The sequence below is a fragment of the Macrobrachium rosenbergii genome, chromosome 48 (genome assembly GCF_040412425.1).
Source record: "Macrobrachium rosenbergii isolate ZJJX-2024 chromosome 48, ASM4041242v1, whole genome shotgun sequence".
NCBI classification, from domain to species: Eukaryota; Metazoa; Arthropoda; class Malacostraca; order Decapoda; family Palaemonidae; genus Macrobrachium; species Macrobrachium rosenbergii.
Window position 1 is genome coordinate 21,869,695 of NC_089788.1, and position 12,500 is coordinate 21,882,194.

At 37.7% G+C, this 12,500-nt stretch overlaps 1 long non-coding RNA gene across 1 annotated transcript in view; it reads left to right on the forward strand.

Moving 5' to 3' along the window:
* Window positions 1-12,500, forward strand: part of LOC136831709 (uncharacterized) — a 390,961-nt gene that overhangs the window by 315,709 nt on the left and 62,752 nt on the right. The gene's annotated exons all lie outside the window — the stretch shown is intronic.

The window sequence follows — 12,500 nt, forward strand, 5'->3', positions numbered from 1 at the left end:
TGTGCACAGATTATATGAATACACTTGCAATGATAGAGATTGAAATCAATGCTTAAAAAAATGTATCCAAAGGTAATAACCATATGGTAGGTTTATATAAACAAACAGTTATCCTGATAGATTAATCAGTATGGACAACCAAAATGCAAAATGTTGAATGAACAACATGCTACTACACGCAATTGATACATACATATGTAGTATAGGTTATTAAAGAAATAAATGTAGATAAATGATAACACCAGAAATGTTCAGCTCTTCCTCACATACATTACCACCGAAAATAGAACCTTTTCAGTCTTTCTCTGTGTATTCGAGCTTTAATGAAAAAATGGCCAGTAATTCCATTATCGAACTCGGAACATATAATTGCGCCAGTCCAACGTTGACCTTTGAGAATCAGCAGATTTCGCAATGGTCTCCTTCATCTCTCGTGCTTTTTTCCAAAACATTACGCTGACGATTACGCCTACGACACCCAGCAACATACCAACGGCAATTAATGTGTAGAGGAGAAGAAAATCATGGTGATCAGAAGAATGGCTCGCAGGAGACAGCAAGTCTAATGATGCAATAGCGTTTTCGATGGGCCTGCTGTAGGAATTGTTAGACCTTGCAGCCTAGTGTTTCCCCCGATGATGTTGATGAAGAAGTTGCGGCCTCTGATGATGGATGTGCTAGCTCGGATGAAGAGTGACGACGTTGTTGCAGTGCAGCCATCATTAACGACGAACATGTGTCCTGTTGTCCTAGTACCATCTGGGCAAGTGACGATGTATGGTTCTGCAGAGAAGACGAATGACGTGCCATTCACGAGCCTGTGACGAAACTGATTGTCACGATACCGTACTAAACCAGCCAAACAATGTTCATGTGTATGGGGAGAGGTTCTGTTAAGTACCAAGTCCAATTCGCATGAATTCAATGACGTAATGTTTAAGAATTCAAACAAATCGATCCTGCACACTACATTATTCATAACATCATGGCAATCATTTAACAGTGCTTGGTCTCGGACTACCGTAAAAGCTTCCTTATTGGCGGAAACCAATACTAGAGCTGACAGATTATTAATAATAGGTGTCGAGACGTTAGATACATACGTGGGAAAAGGCGAAATTTTATACGCTTTCCACGCGTCTGATGGGTTGAAAGGAATGTCGATTACGATCTTATCAAGGTCAACTTTAACTGTAATCAAGCTGTAATAAAACTCAACTTTATGGAAATCTACTACTGGAACATAGCGCATTTTATCGTGAGCATTATTGATAATCTGAGTAAGATCTTTAATCGGTAACAAATGAGGAGACAACACGCCTTTAGCAGCAAGTGTTATAGCTTCCACGTAATCTTTTGATTTTTCGATAAAGCTTGAAACTCTCGAGTATACATGATTAATTTTAGCATGATAATACATCAAAGTTGCTAACAAAACTTGAGTGTCATGAACCTGATTGAAACGTCGTGACTGTTCATTTACTTTACTGATTACGCTGTTCAAAGCTTGAATTTGTTTGTTTAGTTCTCCTGCTAATACCTCTTGTTGATGTTCCAGATTTTCGATTTTAACCCCGTGATCGCGAAGTTTTAAACGATTTGAAATCCCTAACCCAAGACCTGCTACGGAACCAACCAAATTTAATGCCGCTAGAACAAGTGGGTTACGCCTTTCTGTAACGTCATGAGGTATTGACCACATTAGCAAATCACGAGCCAAGATTTCAGCTTCGCTTGTTTTATTCCTTAATTCCCAGAAAAGCATATTAATTGTGTCACTGACTTGATTCGGCGACGTTGGATCACTGCTAGCTAAGAATGATTTATGCAAGTCTGCCAGAGATTGATAAAAAGAGTCAATTCTGATTTCAAAGTTATTACTTCATTTTCGCTAGTGAAAATGGCGTTCATATTGACTTCTAAAACTATATTACTGCCAGTTAGAAAGAAATTATTCATTTCCTCTACTATAGAACCATGATGTAAAGTTATTTCAGAACTCTTCCCAGCTACGATAAACATTGAGAGGAATAGTGCATGGTATAATTTGACAAGCTTCATGTTGGAGCCTGTAAAAGAAAATAACTTGTAAATAATGAAACAAAAACATCGCATCATTCAAATGATGTAAAAATTCACACAATAATTAACTTTTTCATAACAAACCATTGTCTTAAGCTCTCACATGAGAGATAGATACTGTTCGAACATCCGTTGAATCGGACTGATTCCGAATTTTAAGTCGGTTACCTATTAAAACTTCTATAACTACGAAAGGACCTTCAAACTTAGGCAACAATTTCCAATTTAGCCCTTTTCTAACATAGACTTGTACATATACTATATCTCCTTCTTGGTAAGGCTTTGTGACCTTAGCTTTTTTATCATGTGCATTCTTCATTAACACTTGAGCCTGTAAGAGGTTTTGATAAAGTGTTTGATATCTACTTCGGCTAACATCTATTATATCCTTCAACGGATCTGATAAACTAGATGTCGGGGATAATATGTGAAAAGGTGACCTAGCAGGTATCCCATATACAGCTTCATGGGGAGACATACGGATTGAAGTATGATAATTGTTATTTAGGTACTGGACACGGTGGGTATTGCAATATCCCAGTTTGGGTCCATACCGCCTATGTTTACACGCAGTATGTCTAGCACCTTTCTATTAACCCGTTCTACCAATCCATTAGATTCAGGATGGTATATCATCGTATTGACTTTCTTTATTTGCAGAATTTCGCACAATGAGTTAAGGAAGTGATTATTGAATTCTCCACCTGAGTCAGAGATTATTATATTTGGAATTCCATGTCTGCATATATAGCACTCGTAAAACTTCCTAGCGCACTCAATGGCTGTTTTACTTTTTAGTGGTATTAATTCAGTATACCGTGTAAGGGCGTCAATGATAACCAAGAGGTTTTTATTCCCCGGTCTGTCTCGTAAAAACCTGTCAATAAATCAAGGTGTACCCTTTCAAAAGGTTTGCTAGGCACGGGATAAGTTCCGAGACCTACAGGATTCTTAGTATGGCCCTTGTGACGGAAACATATATCACAGTTTTTAATATATGTCCTAATATCTTTTAACATAGTAGACCAGTAAAATAATGACTTGGCCTTTTGAGAGGTTATTTCGAACCCAGGATGACCATGCAGAGGATGGTTGTGAAGCCATTTCAGAACGATTGGGATTAATGTGATAGGTACAACCACCTGGTCGTTAGTTAACTGTGTTGAACTCCTGGTTCTCCTAGCCACGGATCGGCATAGAATGTTATCCTTAATCAAGAAATATTGATTCGTATATTTCACATATTCCTTATCATCTGGATTCCTATTTAATGCATCTATTATTACTCTTAATTTCTGATCTTTCATTTGTTCTTGTCGTACTGAATCTAGATTCCATTCTATATCTGTAATATTCTCTGTTGCTTGGGCTAAAGATTGACCATTTTCGATAGCAATTTTCATAGCTTGCGAAGGAATTGGAATTTCTTCTAGATCAGCGAAAGGTATTGAGTGTGTTGGTACTGGGTTACGAGATAGCGCATCTGCGATTACGTTTGCTTTACCGGGTAAGTATCCAATTTTAGCTCCAAAGTCCTGGATAATCATGTGCCACCGAGTTCTTTTAGGGCTATGATTGAAACCTTTAAAAGTCAGTAAGGGGCTTGTGATCAGTTAGAACTTTGACACTATACCCATAGATTATATATTTAAAATGTACCAACGAATTAGCAATGGCGAGGCATTCCTTATCTATTACTGCATATTTCTTCTCTGACATTTTTAATTTGCGAGAATAAAAAGCAATGGGGAAAAACTTATTGTCATGCCACTGGAGTAACACACCTCCTACTCCTTGATCTGATGCGTCGGTTGCAATAATAAACTCTTTAGTAAAATCGGGAAACTTTAAAATAGGAGCAGAACTGATTTTTTCTTTCAAGGTATCAAAAGCAATTTGATGTTGGGATTCCCATTTAAAAGTTACGTCCTTCCTTATGAGATCAGTTAAAGGAGCTGCTATTACTGAATAATCTCGGATAAACCGACGATAATAACCCGAAACCCCGAGAAATTGCTGTATGGCTTTAACATTAGTAGGAACGGGAAATTTACTAATAGCAGAGATTTTATCATGGACTACTTTAAGACCTTGCCGAGATACCATGAAACCCAAATAGACTAATTCGTCTTTAAAAACTCACATTTAGAAATTTTTACTTTTAGATGATGTTCTCTTAACCTTTGAAGGACTATTTCTAGTTTACTTAAATGCTCCTCCAAGGTGTTGGAAAATATAACTAAATCATCCATATAAGCATGGAGAATATTCCCTAGTAAATCTCCGAACACTATATTGATCATTCTAGTGAACGTAATAGGAGCACAACGTAGCCCAAATGGCATACGTAGGAATTCATAGTGACCTCTAGCTGTACTAAAAGCAGTGTACTGGGTACTATCCTTAGCTAAGGGTATCTGGTGAAAGCCTTTAAGTAAGTCTAAGGAAGTAAAAACTTTATTCTGTCCTAATAGAGACAAAATATCATCTGTGCAAGGTACTGGGAAACGATCAGGGATAGTTTGGTCGTTGAGCTTAACGAAAGTCAACACAAATCCTCCAGGTTTTATCCTTTTTTGGTACTACTATCAAGGGAAAATTATAAGGGCTGTTAGATTTCTTAATAACCCCCTCTTTAACATTTTATCTACCTCAACATTGATTTCATTCAGAAATTTGGCCGGTAGACGATATGAAGGCACGTAAATGACCTGGTCTTTATCCTTTAAACGAATTTGATGTTCGATGACTTCCGTTTTGCCTAAAGCTCCAGTACTAGTAGAAAAATATCACTATATTTGGATAAAAGATCAAAAAATTTCTTGCTTATATCCCTATCTAAAATGTCTGCTTCGATTTTGCCTTTAATTACCTTTAAAAGAGATTCGTCTGTTGCTGATTCAGTGGAGTTAATTTCAGCAACTGTAAGGATTCGATGTTTATATGCTTCGATATTGACAATATGTTGATTTTCATGTACTGTTAAAGCAGCATTTAAGTGATTAAAAACTTCAATGTTAACCCGATGATCAGAATTTACTGTGTATAATGCTTGCGTGACTGAAAGCCCATTGATCTTTAAGGTATCAGGAAGAATTAAAACCTCTGAGCCTGGCAATTTTCTTTTAACCTTGACCGTGAGATACGATGGTGTGTTTGGCTCAATGGTTTGTGCGAACGCAGCAAGGACGGGTGCCTGAGAGTTATGTTGGGTTGCTGTAACAATATCATCGCTTATGAGACAAGTGACTGGCTCTTCGATATACGTTATCTTCTTACTCTCTGTCTCCTTCTGATCCAAAACAGATTTCAATGTGTGTGAAGACCGATAGAATTTCCCTTTATAAACACTCCGTGTTTTGCGGGTGTTAAAATTACGTTATGTAATGACATTGATGGATATCCCATAATAACTACTGGGTACATATTAATATTGCCAACTATGATAAAGGTATCCGTAAAAGTACGTTGCCCCAACCTGTATTGTATCTGAGATGTACCAATTACATCTAATTCATTATTGCCTATTCCTGACAAACGAACATCAGAGCGTTCGATGGGAAATCTTGAAAATAAAAGGTGATGGGTACGTAAATCCATTATATTACGTGGACTACCTGAATCAAAAACAGGGTGAAATGCTTGTGTTCTAAGCTAACTGCATGCAAAGTGGGTCTAACTTCTTCTGAGCCAATAATAGCGTGTATTTTGCAAAAATCTACGGGACCGTGCTCTGCATGTTTGGGAGACACTACCTCGATTTCTGGAAAATTCTTGTCTTCACACATATCTTGGAGAACATTAAACTTATTATCTGATTTAAAAGTGATGATAACCCAATATCACTCTCCCCCCTTAAAGCTGGCTATGTGGTGTTTGTCTGCCCGCCGGCATTCGGAAAATTCACTGACGCATTATTGTTTGGAACTGCTGAGCCTGAAGTTGGCTTTCCTGAGGAACGATTTGAATGTACTTGTTTCTGACCTGCATTACTGTTCTGCTTGTAATGTTTGTTCTTTCCCCATGGTACTGTTGCTTTTAGCGTCATTACCAGTGTTTTGAATGTTTGTGTTACTGTTTAAATTCTTCTTTCTTGCATTGCAATGACTATACTTATGATGCGTACTGTTATGGATTGAACAATAGCGGGACCTACACTCATTTATCACATGACCAGGTTTTTTGCAATTGTAACAAATGACTGCTGATGGATTATTAGTGACTAAGTTAACCTGTTGCGGTGATGTAGACGCATGATTTTTGTTTTCTTGCTTTGTAAAATCCTGAATCAGAGAAGGATCGAGATCTGTACACTTGGACAAGTGTTTCGAACTTGCCTATAGATATCTAATTCTGAGCTATCTGATTGTAATTTTTCATCAAAACACTTAACCAAAGGTTCAGGTAACATTGCTGTTACAAGTGTTAAATAGAATAACCTGCAGACAGATTTGGAACTGATATGCAGATTACCATTGACCCAACTTGAGCCATCAATCTGTCCTTTATACTCTTCGAGCCTATCTCCTATCAGAGCTGCCCTATCTGCTATACTTAGATTAGTCATAGATGTGAGTCTTATGATGTTGCTAAAGCAAGAACTTCATCCAATGCATCCTCACTCCCATAAATGGAACGCAGATTGGCTTTGAAACCATCCCAAGTGTTTGTTTCTTTAAAAGATATTCCCCGCAAGTACGCACCTGCATCTCCCTTAGCAAAATCTATGAAACTCTTTGCCTCTTGCAATTGTAAAGACGGATCGGTAATGGATTTTGCCGTGAGGTGTACGTCTATAGACGAAATCCAAGATTCGACACCCTGCGTCAAAAATCCATTGACACGACCTGCGAATGGTACAATTGGCGATCTAGCATTAACTACCGTAACTACAGGATTCTGTGGGGAAGTGGTGGGGTCGCTCCCACTTGGGGTTGGAGGAGTCATTTTCCTACTAAGTTTCCTATCCGCACGCCTACTCTCTAAGTGATCTTGAAACCTATATGAATAAACACGGCCGCTACGTAACCTCATAAATCTAAACCAGGAACGCAAGTAAATAACAACCGAGATTCATATAACCGCTAAAAAATAACATCACTTATGAAAAATGCATCATAAAATACAATAATGAAAAGTAATAAATGCACTTTCCTGAAAAAGAACAGAGTTAACAATGTGTCAGGCGTAAAAATAAAAGGACACAAAAGTATGAAAAAAATGAGGTATCAGGAACCGCTACATCTGCAAGGCAAAGGTATTAATCTACGGCACTGCTCACCTTATATCAGCAACCTGCCACTCGAGACCCAAACACTGTAAATGAATATACCAACTGTTATAAATAATGGCTGTACTTAGCTTTTTATTTGATTCTGGTAAGTAGGTCGACGAGGTTCCTCTGTCCGACTTCCCGACTTCCGTCTGGCTAGATACACATCTTCGAAGGGATGTTATTGTGGATGTTGAACTTCTTATGTTGATGAATGTTGATTGCAGAAACCCTCAAGGAACAACGTGGAGTGTTGATGTGCAATGTTGCGTAGATTTGTGTAGATTTCTCTCTCTCTCTGCCATGCGTTGGGGAAAATGTGTTGTGAAGGTCAGATGTTTTCCTCGCTTTTTCGTTGTTGATTGTTTTCTTTCCGCTTCCAAGACGTTTTGATGCATCGAGTTGTCCGTCCGACTGTAACCATGTCGTTTATGAAGATGACAATTGTCTATGGTTTTTTGGGCATCTCGCCGTATCGGAGCTTCCGTTCCACCAATGTAGACGCCATGTAGAGGTGCTGCCAGAAAGCTCTGTTGTGACCGCTGTTGTGTATGCTGCCACCACTGTTATAAGAAGGTATTTCATCAGAAATTCCCCCTGGTGTTTGGTTATAAGGACTGTGTTTGGAACTCAGTCAGAGTTTGGTTATGACATCTTCAGTTTCTTCATGGCTGTAGAATAAGACTGTTTTTGGAAGATCAGACCAATGTTCTGCAGGATTTCAGACAAACTCCATAGTGGTTTTTCTTGTATTTCGTATAAAGACTTATTTACAAAAGAATACAATTGGTCTGCACAGGATGATCTCCCATGTCGATCTAATATCTAAGCTGTCACACTTTACATAGCAAGACTAAGATGCACACACACGAACAAACATATGACCTCGTTCCCAAGGACTTCCCACGGCTACGTGACTTTGCCTCAGCTCTGAGCAAAAGGAGAACGCTGAGCTTATGCAAACGCATGCTAATGTATGATGACGCACTGTCTTAAAGCACTACACAGGTACTTATTGATGACGTCTGCGTCTGGTTTGACCAAACGGAGATTTCACAATAGCCTTCCTTTCATGATCAATAATACAGATATACATTTTGGGAATTATCTTAGATTTACTAAGAAACGTAGTTTATTTAAATGTGGCATAAATGAAATATGACATATATATATATATATATATATATATATATATATATATATATATATATATATATATATATATATATATATATATATATATATATATATATATATATATATATATATATATATATATATATATATATATATATATATATATATATATATATATATATATATATATATATGTTACACTATATAGATTAAACATTTATATATTTAGAAATGATTAAACATTTCTTTAGAAATGCTATGTTTTATGTTTGCCTATCTTCAGAAAACGTGGTAACTAGCAACCCTATCTCTCTTTGACTCAACCCGCACATCTCTCTCTCTCTCGAACACCATCCTCAAAATGGATACTCTAAGGAAACACAATCTTTCCTACATAAATATTTATTATCAAACAAAACCCAACAAGTACTGAATTAACAAAAAGAAAATTAAAATGCTTAATAAATGAATTACCAAGTCAAAATAGTCTGATTCAAGACTTAACCTTACTCTGGCTAAATGCCTTTTCACTCAAAACTCCCACACATTCCATCTTAGACATTGTTCGTCTAGTCTTAAAGTCAACCACATTGAAACAACCACTAACTGCAAAGATTCCAGTGTTCTTTCTCTATCACCACAGCATCCACAGTATCCCCACAGACATCACCACAGACATCTGTTGAAAATTAAACAAACCGTAATCTCCCACAAATACAGTACACAAGCATATGACATAATAATGAAAATCTAAAATGCATGGTTAATCAATGTCAAATCAGAACACAATAAAATATAATATTAAAGTGACATAAATGCCTATGTCCAATTCTCCCCACAAATTCATAAGTGTCTTGGATATGGTAAATTCACTAGTTCAGAGTCCACACAAAAAAAAGAGAAGTCTGGATTTACCTTAACTGCCGGTTTTCTAAGAGATCGGAACACACAAAGCCACGTCTGGACGATATCACTCTTGGCTAGATAATAATCAATCAGACCTAACTTTTGGCACAATTAGACACACAATCTCCATTTTTCTAACGCACGAACTTACGTACTTGCATACCAACTCGGTCGGCTACCTCACATACCAGCTTCAATGTTGTGTGTTCTTTCGAGCCAAAACTGCTGAAGCAATTGAAACATCTGCTGACTGCAGTAATTCACATCTATGTCACCGTCCAAGGTACCACTCTGTAGCTCCCTTTCGCTTCATCACACTATGACTGAATATACACAGTAAATCTAAAAAGAAACATATTTCCCCATATAGTGCTCGGCCACCCCATAAGAGCGTCTCGCTCTTTTAATGGCGAACTAAAGTAAAAGCATACATATAAAATATAACAAAAAGAGCTATGCTCAATCAGCAATGTCTACTGAACTGCAGTTTTAAGTACTGCTCTCATGAACTATTTCCAGAGTCACTGGGGTCATTTTCTTAGATCCCTTGCATGTAGCTTTACAAGCACAAACAAGCTTTACTACCCCCATAATAAGAATTATCAGTAGAATAGCCACTAAGATTATCAATATTGAAGGCATAATGTATTTCTGGTACTCGATCATTATTGGATCATCGTCTTCTTCTAACGGTGGAATAGTCATTGGTACCCCTGTTTTAGGCACTGGAACCACATCATGATCGTTACGCATATGACCCATGAATATCTTCTCGGAACTGTTGAACACAGCACGGCTAATTACGAGGAAGTATGTTGATACCACACGGCATGAAGCATCAAACAGCTTAGATCCCTGGAGAATGAATGACGTCGACTTGTTACCCTGGCACATCGTCGTAAGAGGACATTCTTTGCAGTATACGGCAGTAAGAGTTCTGGTGGAGATTATGTGGTATTCAAGTGGAAACTGTACAAAGTCACATTCTGTCGGTGTCTGTCTATGAACTAATAACAATTCACAACCACCCACAGATACAACTCGCAACTGGAAAACACTACTGTCACACACATACTTCTCCCTAAGTAAGGTACATCCTGTCCTATAATCAATTCCCGAACCTTGATACTGATCCCCTAAAATGAACATGGTCTCTAATCCATCCCATGTCACTACTGAGTCTCCAAAAGCACTCGGAAAAGGTCTAATAACAAAACTAAGAAAAGGTTTCATGGTACTGACAGGAGCATACGAGTATATTATTAATCCCCAATCAGACAATCTCACCCTCAAAACATTATAATGTAAATACAAATCTCCTCCTGTGAATAATACTTTCGCCCCATGTAGATAAGCAGAATTCCTTAAAACATTTTCTAGTGATCCTAAAGGTAATGCATCACCATACACACGACCATCTGCTGCAGCAATAATTGCTTTTATTTGCATTTGAACTTCTATCCTTAAAGAATCAGTTTCTTTCTCAATATTAAGAAGAGTATTTTGGATTGTAAGAATCGCTATTGGCACATCAAGATCTTCTTTCAAACCTTCTACTGTAACTGACAACTCATTCAAAGAATGTCTAATTGTTTCAAAACCACTTCTCAATTTCTCATTACTTTCTTGCAACTGATTTAACTGTTTCCCCTGAGCTATTAGGTCTCTTTGAACTTCTGCTACTTTGACTAAACTTCCAATGGACATAGCTCCAATCGCAGCAATCACACCAACACCTAGAAGAACCAAAGGTGCTGCTCTTTTATGCCTCCTTTTCTCTACAGAAGGTGAATTTCCTGGAGTAACATCAGGAATCCATTCTAACGTTTTATCTATCCCCTTATCAACTCTATCTAGCGTTATTCTTACTTCCTTCATTAACCTAGTTAAAGAGACTGGCAAAATCCTCTTATTCTCTACTTCATCTAGCGTCTTTCTCATTCGGTGCAACCTATCCTTGGAATCATTCAATTCCTCTCTGGCTGATCCTATATTGTCAAATTCCACACTTATGGTCACCTGGTCCGAAGCTAACCAGACTTCATGATCTTCTTCAACCACTACACCTGGTCCTAAACGAACTTCTTGTGACCCCCAGGTTACTGTACTCAACAGGATTATCACTAAGAACTTCAGCATCTAGAATGAACAAGAGACAAAAAAAAAAATAAATAAATATCATATGCATACAAATATCAACCCATTTACCCCTCTAATTATATACAAATGTTCCATTACATCCCAACTTTCTTCAACTTCGAAATATGGGTCAACTTCGTCACACCAGTATTTACATCCTTTATTACAAATCTGTTCCCTTTTTAATCTCTACAATCTCAAAAGGTCCATGGAACTTTGGACTTAATTTATAATTCGGATCATTCCGAACATTCACTTTAACAAACACTCTATCACCCATAGAAATAACTACACCCCGCGATTTAGCGTTACTCTTCTCTACCATTGCGCGCGAACTAAGTTCAAGTTCTTTACTAATACGCACAAATCTTTCTCTCGCTGTATTTATCAACGCAGTAACCGTGACATCGCCCTTAATTTGTTCTGGTAACAAATCAAAAGGTCCTTTCAACTTGTATCCATACAAAGCTTCTGCTGGAGATATCTTAATTGTGTCATTCACCATAGTGTTGATACTATATCGAACTTCATCCAAAGACCTGTCCCAATGTGTATCGGAACCACCCACTGTCATGCGCAAGGCCTCAATTATTTTCCGATTTGCCCTCTCACATAACCCATTCGCTTCTGGCCTATACGGAATTATAGATACCTTCTTTATTCCCAGTAAATTAGCAAGACCCTCCAAAGTCTTATTAATAAATTCCCTACCATTGTCTGTGAGCAGACATTCAGAGACACCATATCTACAAATTATCCCTTAAAGAATGCTATAGCTACTTCATCAGCTGACTTGAATTTCAGCGGGAAAATCTCGACAAAGCGAGTCAACTCATCAACAACCACTAATAAATGTCTATACCCATAAGCAGATTCTGAGAAATTACCCGGAATATCCATATGCACTCTCTGAAACAGCCTATTTGGTATGGGATACGAACCCAAATGACACGACACTGTCGTC